The following is a 14,730-nucleotide window of genomic DNA, read 5'->3' as shown; positions in this document are numbered from 1 at the left end:
GACCTGTAACTCTCATCTTTAAACTCCAAAGCCTGCCTTGAACATGGATTTGCTGCAAAATATAGTCATACAGGGAGGAGGACTCTGGAAATTTAATATACATAAATCTCACCAGCTAGCTTTGGCACATGTTATGTTGTTTTTTATTTGAATAAGGCTTATTTATACTGATATTTCCACTATAAGTGCCACTAATCTTGGCTCTGAATGTATGAAGGGCCCTGGGACAGTTATCTTCTTCAGGCATGATCAGCTTTTCGACTAGTTAACTCAATAAACACTTAGTAAGCAGCCTCCAACGGACTGGCACCAATAAATCTAAAATGAAAACAAAAATTCTGGCTAAATGGCATGTACTAAGGACAAATCTAAACTTAATTTGATGAGAATAAGTAAAGACATTCCTATATTGGTTAAAACAACAACAAACAAACAAACAAGCAAATAATAGCCAATAATTCGTGGTTGATTACCACCACCTTTCCTGTAGGGAACTTCAAGACACCACAAGTCCAAGTTCTCAGCTCAAAGAGATTTATTAGCCCTAGAAGGACAGATAAGGGACAGATGCAGGAGATAGAGGAAGAGAGAGAAGGAAACAGGAACAATGGAGAGGACAGAGACAACAGAGAAAGAGGAGGAGTATTTGTCCCAGAGTTGAGAGAGATTGGGAACAGGACAAAGGACTATTTCTTTTCTTTTCTTTTTTCTTTTCTCTTCTTTCTTTTTGAAAATTTTCTTTCCATCTTTATTAAATTGGGTACTTCTTATTTACATTTCAAATGTTATTCCCTTTCCCGGTTTCCAGGCCAACATCCCCCTAACCTCTCCCCCTCCCCTTCCCTATGGGTGTTCCCCTCCCCATCCTCCCCCCATTACCACCCTCCCCCCAACAATCTAGTTCACTGGGGGTTCAGTCTTAGCAGGACCCAGGGCTTCCCCTTCCACTGGTGCTCTTACTAGGATATTCATTGCTACCTATGAGGTCAGAGCCCAGGGTCAGTCCATGTATAGTCTTTAGGTAGTGGCTTAGTCCCTAGAAGCTCTGGTTGGTTGGCATTGTTGTACATATGGGGTCTCGAGTCCCTTCAAGCTCTTCCAGTTCTTTCTCTGATTCCTTCAACAGGGGTCCTATTCTCAGTTCAGTGGTTTGCTGCTGGCATTCGCCTATGTATTTGCTGTATTCTGGCTGTGTCTCTCAGGAAAGGTCTACAGCCAGTTCCTGTCAGCCTGTACTTCTTTGCTTGATCTGTCTTATCTAGTTTGGTGGCTGTATTTGTATGGGCCACTTGTGGGGCAGGCTCTGAATAGGCGTTCCTTCAGTCTCTGTTCTAAACTTTGCCTCTCTATTCCCTCCCAAGGGTATTCTTGTTCCTCTTTTAAAGAAGGAATGAAGCCTTTGTATTTTGATCATCCTTCTTGAGTTTCATGTGTTCTGTGCATCTAAGGTAATTCAAGCATTTGGGCTAATAGCCACGTATTAATGAGTGCATACCATGTAGGTCTTTCTGTGATTGGGTTACCTCACTCAGGATGATATTTTCCAGTTCCATCCATTTGCCTATGAATTTCATAAAGTCATTGTTTTTGATAGCTGAGTAATATTCCATTGTGTAGATGTACCACATTTTCTGTATCCATTCCTCTGTTGAAGGGCATCTGGGTTCTTTCCAGCTTCTGGCTATTATAAATAAGGCTTCTATGAACATAGTGAAGCATGTGTCTTTGTTATATGTTGGAGCATCTTTTGGGTATGTGCCCAAGAGAGGTATAGCTGGGAAGTGCAATGTCCAGTTTTCTGAGGAACCTCCAGACTGATTTCCAGAATGGTTGTACCAGTCTGCAATCCCACCAACAATGGAGGAGTGTTCCTCCTTCTCCGAATCCTTGCCAGCATCTGCTGTCACCTGAGTTTTTGATCTCAGCCATTCTGACTGGTGTGAGGTGGAATCTCAGGGTTGTTGTGATTTGCATTTCCCTTATGACTAAAGATGTTGAACATTTCTTTAGGTGTTTCTCAGCCATTCGGCATTCCTCAGCTGCGAATTCTTTCTTTAGCTCTGAACCCCATTTTTAATAGGGTTATTTGTCTCCCTGCAGTCTAACTTCTTGAGTTCTTTGTATATTTTGGAAATAAGCCCTCTATTTGTTGTAGGATTGGTAAAGATCTTTTCCCAATCTGTTGGTTGCCGTTCTGTCCTAAAAACAGTATCCTTTGCCTTACAGAAGCTTTGCAGTTTTATGAGATCCCATTTGTCGATTCTTGATCTTAGAGCATAAGCCATTGGTGTTTTGCTCAGGAAATTTTTTCCAGTGCCCATGTGTTCGAGATGCTTCCCCACTTTTTCTTCTATTAGTTTGAGTGTATCTGGTTTGATGTGGAAGTCCTTGATCCACTTGAACTTAAGCTTTGTAAGGGTGATAAGCATGGATCGATCTGCATTCTTCTACATGCTGACCTCCAGTTGACCCAGCACCATTTGTTGAAAAATGCTATCTTTTTTCCATTTTCCATGGGTTTGGCTCCTTTGTCAAAAATCAAGTGACCATACGTGTGTGGATTTGTTTCTGGTTCTTCAATTCTATTCCACTGGTCTACCTGCCTGTCTCTGTACCAATACCATGCAGTTTTTATCACTATTGCTCTGTAATACTGCTTGAGTTCAGGGATAGTGATTCCCCCAGAAGTCCTTTTATTGTTGAGGATAGTTTTAGCTATCCTGGGTTTTTTGTTATTCCAGATGAATTTGCAAATTGTTCTGTCTAACTCTATGAAGAATTGGATTGGTATTTTGATGGGAATTGCATTAAATCTGTAGATGGCTTTTGGTAAAATGGCCATTTTTACTATATTAATCCTGCCAATCCATGAGCATGGGAGATCTTTCCATCCTCTGAGATCTTCTTCAATTTCTTTCTTCAGAGGCTTGAAGTTCTTATTGTACAGATCTTTCACTTGCTTGGTTAAAGTCACACCAAGGTACTTTATATTATTTGGGACTATTATAAAGGGTGTCGTTTCACTAATTTCTTGCTCGGTTTGTTTCTTTTTTGTGTAGAAGAAGGCTACTGATTTATTTGAGTTAATTTTATACCCAGCCACTTTGCTGAAGTTGTTTATCAGCTTTAGTAGTTCTCTGGTGGAACTTTTGGGATCACTTAAATATACTATCATATCATCTGCAAATAGTGATATTTTGACTTCTTTTCCAATCTCTCTCCCTTTGATCTCCTTTTGTTTTCTGATTCCTCTGGCTAGGACTTTGAGAACTATATTGAATAAGTAGGGAGAGAGCGGGCAGCCTTGTCTAGTTCCTGATTTTAGTGGGATTGCTTCAAGTTTCTCTCCATTTAGTTTAATGTTAGCTACTGGTTTGCTGTATATGGCTTTTACTATGTTTAGGTATGGGCCTTGAATTCCTGTTCTTTCCAGGACTTTTATCATGAAGGAGTGTTGAATTTTGTCAGATGCTTTCTCAGCATCTATTGAAATGATCATGCCCTGCAGCTTGACTGCCCCTATCTTCCTGTGCCCAGAGGCCCTATACAGTTTCCTCTAGGGCCAGGGATGTGGGCAAAGGTGGGCAAAGGTGGGCAGAAGTCCCCTCAGTCTCAGGAGTGCCCACCTGTCTGGGTGATGAGCTCTTTCTCCCACAGAGTTTGGGAGCAGGGAGCTCTGGGCCGGGATCAGCGAGGTTCGGGGGCCAGTCAGGACTATTTCTTAATAGAGAGGACACAGGCAAATGGTGATTTTAAACATAAAATGGAATGCCTCCATGTTAGGATGGGTGTTTATTTATTTATTTTATTATTTTTTATTTATTATTTGAGGAGGGGTGATACAGGGTTTCTCTGTGAACAGTCCTGGCTGTCCTTTGAACTCACTTTGTAGACCAGGCTATCCTTAAACTCACAGAGAGAGAACTGCCTCTGCCTTTTGAGTGCTGAGATTAAAGGAGTGCATCATGACACCAGACAATTTTAATTGAGTGTGTTAATTCAGTGAGCCAAAGGGGGCTTTTGATTGCTAGACTTCAATACTTTGATAGGTGGACCTTGGTAGTCAGACTTCGGAGAAGTGGCCAAAGAAGGGAATAGATCTTTGGAGTTGTCTTTAGGAATTTGAACTAAAGATTTTTTTGCAAGTTAGAGGGAATAGGAGAGAAGGGACAGGCATGCCAGGACATGTTTGCCACACTAGAGCTGGCAGAGTCCTGTCAACCCTTCCCACACTGGTGATGAGGACTCGAGACCTATTTATATTCTAAAGAGCACTACTTAGTTAAAGTTTTGTGTATAGTTTTAAACCAGGATAAAATGGTTTAAACTGTGTAATCACTTTTTATTCAGACATTAAGATTTTATAACTTTCAATACTTCAAGGAAGGAGTAGCCCAGCTGAATGTTAGACGTAGCTGTCATAATTTATGTTTCAAAACATGGCTGTATGTTGTAGAGGGCTCAGTTATTTGATTGCTTGCCTTACAAGCATGAGGAATTAAATTCGATCCTCAACATCTACATAAAAAAACCTAGTTGTGTGGCTTGTGTTTGCAATCCCAGCACAGGGAAGTGGATCTTGGAGACTTTCTGGCTGAAAGTCTAGCATATTTTGTATACTTCAGGCCAGCCCGTAAAAAACTGTCTCAAACAACAACAACATCAACAAAAATCAATTGTAGATGATGCCTACAGAGCAACCCCAGAAGCTGTTTTCTGGCTTTCACATACCTATGTACACAAGCATGCAAAACTTTATGCATGTACAAAATGTAGGTATGGAGAAGACTCTGAATAAAAATGATGATTAAAAGCCATGCACACTTATAATTCAGTTCATTTTGTATAATATGGTAATCTTTTTTTTGATCTCTAACCATCAGAGCTAATGAATTATTTAACGTTTGTCTATGAACGTTTGTAACTGAACAAAAGAAGCATAAGCTAAATCGAAAGGGAGTCAGATAGTGAAACACCTACTAGAAAACCCGAGATTTCAAAGAGACAAATATTCAGTTAAGGTCAAAGTCGATGTGAACTACCCCCACATTCTACTCCCAGAAGACTAAAAGGACAGTTGAGAAGGAAGAGATCGGATGTTGGGGAGAGATGATAATCATATGCCTGTCATTATTCAAAGTTGGAGCTCAGATTCACATTGAATCATCACAACCTACCTGAAGCCCTGAGAAGTTGAGGGTAGATTGGTAGTTACCAGAGACCAAGAGAGTAGGGGTTTTCTGGGAAAGGATGATGGATGCTGAGGGGTTAATCATCGAGTTCTAAGTTACAGTTAGATAGAGTGGAGGAGGTGAAGAGTGTTATTACCCAAGGCAATTAGTATAGATGACAGAAATGCTCTTAATATTTCAAAAATCTATGAGAAAGGATCTTGAATGTTTTTACCACCTAGAATGACAAATATTTGAGGAGATAGAAAAATTTTCCTGACTTAAAGACTACCCAAAGTATAATACTTCAAAGCATCTCATAGTAATCAGTATATGTTCTAAATTTTTTATATAGCAATAAAAAATAACAAGTAATAAACTTACTTATGCCATGCTAGTAAACTAACTCCTTGGCAGAAACAAATGCAGGCCCTCTTGTGACTTTATACTGTGTGTTACAAAAACCCTGTAACTATTTTCCCAAGGCAAATGAGTGGGCATTCAAGAAAAAGAAAGAAAAGTAAACATAAATAAGAAGAGGAGAAACAAATTATAGCATAAATAGGCTTATAAAGACAGTGTATATACCAGAATAATAACTATAGGATTGACAAGCATACTTACAAGGTTAAAGAAATAAAAGGCAAGCTTAAACGCAGAGACTAGTAAACTAAAAGAACTTAATGAACTGAAATACTGAATGGACCTGGAAAATACACACCTCAACTGAGCAAAATAAAATTGAAGGAATTTAATTCTTAACAATAATAATTAAAGAAAAACATCCTAGAATACAGAAGTTTGAAAATTGCCCACATATATATTCACAAAGATTCTTCCAATATGAGTCTTTCATGCATTTTTCTTACTATTATTTTCTTTCAAAGCACTCAAGAGTTCTTTCTCTACTTAACAGTTTGGTAAGAGTGACTTCTAAGACATTGAAAACCCAAGGAATTTGTCACTGGATAGTTACTCAACATCCATCATTGAATCTATGGAAGGCATATGATTTGTTAGCTGTTGAGGTTATACAGACTACAAGAACATACAAGGTCAGAGCCTGCTCACATAAGGCAATGGCTGACTGAGTGAGTCATGTGGGGCATAATCTAGACTTGTTTAGAAACATGGTGTGATGGTTTGTATATGGTCAACCCAGGGAGTGGAACTATTAGAAGGTTTAGCCCTGTTGGAGGAGGTGTGCCACTGTGAACATGGGCTTTAAGACCTTCATCCTATGCCATTATTCTCTGAGCAGCCTTCGGATGAAGATGTAGAACTCTCAGCTTCTTCTGCACCAGGCCTGCCTAGATGCTGCCACGCTCCTGCCTTGATGATAATGGACCGAACCTCTGAACCTGTAACCCAGCCCCAGTTAAATGTCCTTATAAGAGTTGCCTTGGTCATGGTGTCTATTGACAACAGTAAAACCCTAACTAAGACACTTGTGGTTGTTTCAGATAGTAAGACTGAAAAAAGAAAGAAAGGAAGGAAGGAAGGAAGGAAGGAAGGAAGGAAGGAAGGAAGGAAGGGAGGGAACAAAAACAAAAAAAAACAGGGAAGAAAGGAGTGAGGGAAAAAGATATGGAGAGAAGGAAATGGATAAATTCAACCAGAGATGATACAGAGCTGGAAATAGTGAAATGGGAGCTAGCACATAAGAGAGTATGTGCAACAAAGCGTTACACTTAACAGGAAACATCAGAAAGAGACACGGTGGCTAAAGTAATAATATTTTGCTTGTGACAAATTGGAGTCTGAGAAGAAAGGGATAAAAAAAGAATTTGGATGAAATAAGCGATTACATTTTAAATTTGAAATACACATCATAAAGTTGCATAAATTGATAAAATTTCAGAATACCAAATCAAAAAAAAGTTCAGAAAGAGTCAAAGGTGGAAGGCACAGCATCGTCAAGAGGAAATATCACCATGGTCAAAAGGGAAACCCCAGAAGACCGAATGGCTTCAGAGTCTTTCTGGTGTCTGTTTTTAAGGGATTCAGTTTTTCTGTGTCTTCGTATGCTAAGTGCGTGTGCTGGTCCCTTCAGAGTCCAGAAGACGGTGTCAGATCCCGAGCTGGAATTGCAAGTAGCTGTGTGCAGCTCGGCTCAGTTGATGGGAATGGAGACTGGCTCCTCTACAAAAGCATGAATCCTCCTCTACATGAACCACAGAGTCATTTCCACAGCTTCCATGAGTGACTTGAAAAAATGGTCACCCTGTTTGTAATGGAATCTTTGAGTTTATTTTCCCCCCACATAGGGTTTCTCTTCATAGCCCTGGATGTCCTGGAACTCACACTGTAGACCAGGCTGGCTTCGAATTCAGAGATCCCCCTGCTTCTTCTTCTTCTTTTTTTTTTTAAAGATTTTTATTTTATTTTATGTATGTGAGTACACTGTAGCTGTCTTCAGACACACCAGAAAAAGGCATCGGACCCCATTACAGATGATTGTGAGCCGCCATGTGGTTGCTGGGAATTGAACTCAGGACCTCTGGAAGAGCAGCCGGTACTCTTATCTGCTGAGCCATCTCTCCAGCCCCTTGGAATCTTTGAATAAAGGGTGACACGCAGAGCTGCATGGATGATGACAAATAAGCTGTCATAATAGAGCACTGGATTTAATTATATTCGCTAGGCAGTAGTACAAGTAGAAATTTTAAAAAATACCTAAGTAGAACAGGAATATAAGCAAACCTGATGAGGTAGAGTTGATCTAATACAAACTCGTACCAAGCAACTGAGGGCACACTTTGTTTTGCTAACTCACAAAGAACATATTCAATTACGGATTCCATTCTGGGCAGGCAGGAAAGACAATAAAGTATGCTGATTGTCTGGTCACAAATCAACTGAATTTCTGGTTCCATTTTCTAAATATTCTATAAAATTACCTTATTTGGAAGTTATTGGACATCTGTTGGGAAATTAAGTAGCATTTCTAAATAACCCCATGGGCCAAAGAATTTTTAGAACTGAAGATGGGTGGAAAGGATTCTAGAATGAGATTTGAACTCCGCCTGGTGATATATCTTCTTCAGTCCTTATGTGGAGGGAACAGAAATAAGTTTATAAGTCTAATACCAGCCTGGGCTATACAGTGGTATCTTGTGTAAAACATTATTTTGATGAAACAATGAAAATTTCCTAAAGGTAAATCCTACAGAAATCAGCCAAAGTTCAATTTAAGTGAATCAGTCACAGGAGAAAAGAAGACCAATGATACAGAATCAAGCATTGTTTAGCTGAGAGAAGAGAACAATAAAACAGGCCCAAAGAAAGTTCAAGAAAGAAAATGGTACGATCCTCCAAGAAGCCTGAATCTATCCTAACTTCCTGGTGTTCACACCCTTGCATCGTCCCCTCCTCTATCAAAGATGGGTGACATGTGTTACTAATAGAATGTTCCAGAAATGCTGTTCAGTGACTGGGGAAGCCACATCACAGGAAATCTAGGCCATTTCTGCTTGCTCATAAAAACGGAAAATCCTAAATGTTGGATTCTTTTCATAAGCTATGTTTTGGAATAATTTCCTAATGATAGCTTATACAACATATACGACTAGTGCGACAGAAAAATCCATGTATAATGGAAATACTCAACAGTAGCTGTATACTTATTCCTTGAGAAATAAAACAAAAACAATATACATTTGATGAGATGTATAAGAAAAAGTTTCAAATATATGATGTCAGAAATAAGGAATAGGAGGTATAGAAGTTATAGGTGCTAGAGAGAAAAGTTCATAAATTATACCAATAAATTTTTAAATCTTAGGAAATAAAAATAACTAGAAAACTATCTTTATTAATTACTGTTGAATCTGTTATTATAACAAATAGAATAAAAATTCACTGCCTAAAAACATATACTTATTTCTCTTTTATTTAAGAGTCCTCAGGGAACCACATTTTTTTCCATTAATTTACTTATTAATTCACTTTACATCAGGATCTCAACCCTCCTTTCTCCTCTTCTTCCGGTCCCAGCCTCATATACTTCCTCCCCTCATTCTCCTCCTGCCTTTCTCCTCAGAGAACGGAAGCACCCTCCCCCCGGCCCTCTGTGGGTACGAACCTGACCTGACACATCAAGTCATAGCAGGACCAAGCATCCTTTCCCACTGAGGCCCGACAAGGTAGCCCAGTTAGGGAAAGGGGATCTGAAATCAAGGAAAAGAGTCAGAGACAGCCCCTGCTTCAATTGTTAGAAGACCTACGTAAAGACCAAGCTGCACATCGGCTCTGCATGTGTAGAGGGTCTAGGTCCAGACCACGCATGCTCTTTGGTTGGCGGTTCAGTTTCTGTGAGGTCCTGGGGACACGTCCTTATAAGAAGTACATTTATATTTGTTGAGTGTGCATTTGTAAGAGGACGACTTGTAGAAGTTAGTTCTCTTCCACTGCCATGTGGGTCCCACAAGTTGAACCTGAGTCGGGTGGTTTGCACCTTTACCTGCTGAGCTTATCATTCAGGCTCCGAGCTCCTACTCATCTCATCTGAGAGACTCTGTTTGTTAGACTCCACAGGAAAGAGAAGCCACGTAGGAAAAGTCTACTGAAGGCAAGTCTGAAGTAATTTTGTTTTATTTTAAGCTAAGAGTTCTCTAGCTCAGACTGTCTTTGACCTCACTGTGTGGTCATGGGTGACACTGAGCTTCTGTTCCTCCTGTCACTATTTCCTTAGGAGATATCCAATGGCACTGGCATCTCCAAACTCTTGAGGTCTCCAAGGCAACTACAATGTTACAGCTTCTTGTTTCAATGGCTGGGATCCACACATGATCTGGTCTCCTGCAAAGGGTTGACTTAGCTTCTCTAACTCTGCCCTCTGCAGCACTCTAAGCTCAGGTTGATCGACTCCACTGCTGCTGCTGTTCTTGGTCATCATCCCATGGTACTGGCATCTACAATACGCTGGGGTCTTCCACTACAACTAGGCTTCACCAATAGCCTCCCATAGGCTCTCTTCATGGTGCCGAACCTCAACTCCTGTGCATGATCCCATTCAGTCCTGGGCCATCAACTGCAACTGAGGCTGCCCCTTCGCCAAGTCCTTCCATGGCCTCTCACAGTGACAAGTCTCAGCTGCTTTTCATGACCCGTTCATACCTTCAAAACCAGTTCCACTTGGGTGACTCTTACACATTACCAAGTGCAACTGCAGCACAACCTTGCTATCTTGGAATACAGCTTCTTCGTGCTGTCAGAAAACATTTCACGGAAGATTTCACCTCAGTGATGCTGGCCTCTTAATTACCACTAATTTCTTACCTCCAGCTAACCAGCATCAATTGTCCCAGTAGCTTCCTTCTCCTGACTATAAACCCAGAGTCAAAAGACCAAAACTTCTGGGTTCTGCTGCTTCCTGGGGCTGAAACTTGCCCCCTTGTTCTATTACATTATCACCAGCTTTCTGTTTTCCAATGCCTTTACTGCCTAAGCTTAGCTGTGCTGGAACTTGCTCTGTAGACTGAGGATTTTGAACTCATGCCTGTCTCCTAAACACTGAAATTAAAGGTGTGTACCACTATGCCTAGATCTAAGACTTGCCTTGTCCCAGGCTGACCTTGAAGTCAGATCTGCTTGCCTTAGTCTCCTGGAATTAAAAGCATGTACTACCATGCCTGGTCCTAAACTTACCAGGGTGGGATCATGCCCCAAGGTCACCACTCCCTTAATTCAATTTAATATCCTTAAACACAGGATTCATCTCTATTTCACTTCCTGGTGCCTCTTTAATACTCAAACCATATATTTTGATATTTTTCCTTTCTAAGCTTGTTATGATAGCTCAAAATGCTGTCCATGAAAGTTTCTGCTGGCCTTTTTATTGAGATTTCTTTAGGCTCTTCAGACAAGGGCAGAAAGCAGCCACATTCTTCAAAAATACCACAAAAACAGTCTCTAGACTACATACTAAAAATCTTCTCCACTGAACTCTCTTGAGCCAGGTCTGCACAGTTAAAGTCAATCTCAGCAACAAAGTCTTTCATATTCTTACTAGGATGGCCCATAAAGCTCAACTTAAAGCATTCTTTCCAAATCCAAAGTCTCAAAATACACGTTCTTCCAGACAAAAGCATGGTCAGAACAATCACAGCAATACCCCAGTCCCTGGTACCAGCTTCTGTCTTAGTCAGGGTTTTACTGCTGGGAACAGACACCATGACCAAGGCAACTCTTATAAGGACACCATTTAATTGGGCCTGGTTTACAGGTTCAGGGATTCAGTCCAGTATCCTCAAGGTGGGAACATGGCAGTGTCCAGGCAGGCATAGTGCAGGAGGAGCTAAAAGGTCTACATCTTCATCTGAAGCCTTCTAGAAGAAGACTGGCTTCCTGGCAGCTAGGACCAGGTTATTAAAGCCCATGTTCATAGTGACATATCTACTCCAATAAGGCTATACCTCCTAATAGTCCCCAGACAAAGCATATACAAACTATCACAACCAGGAATGGTATCCATCACTTCTGCTCCCTTTCCAGTGCTAAAAGCTAATCAGAAGGCCACACCTAACTGACAGCCAAGAGAGACAGTTGTCCTACAACTAGAGAGAAATATGCTCAGGAGATGCAAAGTAAATCTTAGTGAATAATTCATCTGCATCTCACAATTCAACTCTTCATTCTTTTCCTAAGCTCCACCTAATTCCTACCTACAGCACCAAGACCAAAAGTCACTGGATAGTGTTCTCATATTCAGATTAGGTCCAGATGTGGCTGAAGGTATAAGCCTAGAAGGAGAAAGCTCTACTCCAACGTGTCCAAATTGCAGTTAAGTGTGACCTCTAGACCTGCAACAGTCAGTTTTAATAATATATAAAAATGAATGTATTCAACAGCCTACAGGACCTGCAGATGAGACTGAAAGGTTCCCATCCTAGCAATTATCTATTCTCCAAGGTTCTCTGAAATTCAATTCTGAATTCTTTCCATTCTGTCAGACCTCAAGGTCAAATCTGAATCAGGTCTTTGAAAGGCTGTAATTTTTTTTTTATTAACTTGAGTATTTCTTATTTACATTTCGAGTGTTATTCCCTTTCCTGGTTTCCAGGCAAACATCCCCCTAAACCCTCCCCCTCCCCTTCTTTATGGGTGTTCCCGTCCCCATCCTCCCCCCATTCCTGCCTTCCCCACAACAATCTAGTTCACTGGGGGTTCAGTCTTAGCAGGACCCAGGGCTTCCCCTTCCACTGGTGCTCTTACTGACCTGCTTTTCACAAGTGTCAATGTGAGAGTCAGAACATTTTCAGGCTGACCTTCCTTCTGGGTACTTTTGAAATCCAAGTACCTTGGGAACTCAATAGGTTCTAGCCTGTTTACTTCCTGTTAGCTCTGTGCCAACAGTGGCACCCAGACCTCATGTCAGAGCACAGCTCTGACTTAACTTCCTGGTTCCCATGATCCATTTCTCACTTCCTCATTTAAATGATGTCTTCTTGGAGACTACCTGAATAAAAGAGCATCAAGAAGGGAGAGCTTTGCTGTCACGGTGCACAGCACTATAGACCCTGATTTTCCTAACTGGGAGACACTGAGAAGGACGTGAGCTGTCACAGTAGTACCTCCGGCTACTGAGACACTGAATCGAATTTCTGCCTTGGATATTTTCTCTAGTTCATTAGTTTTAGAAGTATTTTTCTTATTGCTTTATTTTAATATTGTATGTTAGAGCACTGAGGCTTGAACCCAGAGCCTTGCACATGCTAGCTAAATACTTTTAACCCTTAGCTAAAGCTCCAGTCTGCGTTTCTCCTCTATCCTTATCAGGTCTTAGCTGAGCCCACAGCTTTTTGCTGTCCTGTGGCAAAGGCTTCGGGCCGTACCCAGCCTGACAACCATTAGTATCAGTCTCTGTAGGAGTGGCCAGCCTCTCTAGTCATGGCAGGAAACAGTTTACTGACTCTTTTGCAATGACAAAGCGAGGACTCCCAGTTATGTAACTGTGAGACACATTAAAGCCCTAACCCCCCTTTTCACAGGGACTTAAAGTCTTATAGAATCCCCCTGCAGGGTTTAAATCCCTATATGTTTAAGTTCACATTAAGTGGTTCAAACTGTGACCTCCTTAAATACAGAGGCTTAAAGAATGGAACCGCTGCTGGGAGATCATGGTGTTTTCAACAAGGGGAAGACCCAGGAGGCCGGTTTTCTGGACTCGACTCCAAATTCAGTCTATTATTCTGTGACTCTGGCCTCTGAGCCTAAGGCTTCTATTAATACAGCGATTATCATTTACCATTAGTGGTTGCCATCTAAGAAACCAGCAACAGTAATTACAGCCTACAGTTGGTACGTGACTGAGAGAATAGTGCTTATCGTATGACACCATTGAATCTTAAGCAACAGAGATCTCAGGGCCAGCTTTGGTGAAGACTGTGGTAATCTGAATATGCTTGGCCCAGGGAGTGGCACCATTAGGAGGAATGGGCTTGCTGGAGTAGGTGTGGCCTTGTTGGACTAAGCATGTCACTTTGGGTGTGGGCTTTGAGACCCTTCTCCTAGCTGACTGGAAGGCAGTCTTCTCCTGTTTGCCTTCAGAAGAAGATGTAGAACTCTCAGCTCCTCCTGCACCATTCCTGCCTGGACTCTGCCATACCCTTACCTTGATGATAATGGACTGAATCTCTGAACCTGCTAGCCAGATCCATTTAAATGTTCTTTACCATGGTCATCATGTCTCTTCACAGCAACCGGAACCATAATTAAGGCAAAGACTGCATTTCTAAGTTAAAATAAGAAAGGGCTGAGAATGTAGCTCAGTGGTTGAGGGTTTGTGTGGCAAAGACACTTATGCTTCAAAAACTCAGCACTCTGACGAAGATTTTAAAGACTCCAGATGACTGTCTGAATTTGTGAAAAGTTTGGTCTTCATGTCCATCTAGAACTAATAGTTTTCTACTTCGATACATTCTGTGGGGCAATGCTGCTACCTTTGAGATCAAAACCAGCTTATCAGCAGGGTGATGGTAATGCACCTTTCATCCAAGCAGGGAGGCAGAGACAGGCAGCAGGGGCACCTTTCTGAGTGCTAGGCCAGTATGATCTACTGAGTAAATTCTAAGACAGCCAGGGAGGGCTACACAGAGAAATCCTGTTTTGAAAAAGAAAAACAAACATAAATCCCTCCCCCCAAAATACACACAACACACACACACACACACACACACACACACACACAATCAGTTTATCTTTTTCACTGAGTTAAGGAACTTTAGCCTTGTGCTCAAAAACGAAGAGATTTTAATAGCTTCCCCATCATAGTCTTCAAACTGACTCAAAACTAGTTCATTCAATTTCTTTGCTATGGTGAACAAAACAGCTGCAAATATGGCAGCCTATTAAATGTTTGTAAATATGTAAAAAATATAAATTGACCTGTGGGTGCACTGTAACCTGTAGATGGGAGAAAAAGGAAGGTTCGATATTAGATGATGGAGGGTGACTGCATGTAGGTAGTAGACATGAGTCATGAGAGGAAGACAGCTAATTGGTTTTCTAGTTCTAAGTTATTCATGGGTTTTTTCCTGTAGGTTGATATCAAGGCAAT

The 14,730-nt window shown here is 41.1% G+C and overlaps 1 long non-coding RNA gene across 2 annotated transcripts; it reads right to left on the bottom strand.

Annotated features, from left to right (window-relative positions):
* Positions 1-6,896: 6,896 nt before the first annotated feature.
* Positions 6,897-12,497, bottom strand: LOC147994738 (uncharacterized). Of its 2 annotated transcripts, none has more exons than XR_015686366.1 (2): positions 12,391-12,497; positions 6,897-7,753 (listed from the first exon to the last, which is right to left on the bottom strand). It is a non-coding gene; the product is annotated as an uncharacterized LOC147994738 (long non-coding RNA). The 2 variants fall into 2 exon arrangements; XR_015686367.1 differs by having other exon boundaries at positions 6,897-10,380; positions 12,391-12,465.
* Positions 12,498-14,730: the final 2,233 nt, after the last annotated feature.

This window comes from Rattus norvegicus, chromosome 4 (assembly GCF_021556685.1).
Source record: "Rattus norvegicus strain SHRSP/BbbUtx chromosome 4, alternate assembly SHRSP_T2T, whole genome shotgun sequence".
Lineage (NCBI taxonomy): Eukaryota > Metazoa > Chordata > Mammalia > Rodentia > Muridae > Rattus > Rattus norvegicus.
The sequence above is the reverse complement of the archived record's forward strand: the minus strand, read 5'-3'. Positions and strand labels throughout refer to the sequence as shown.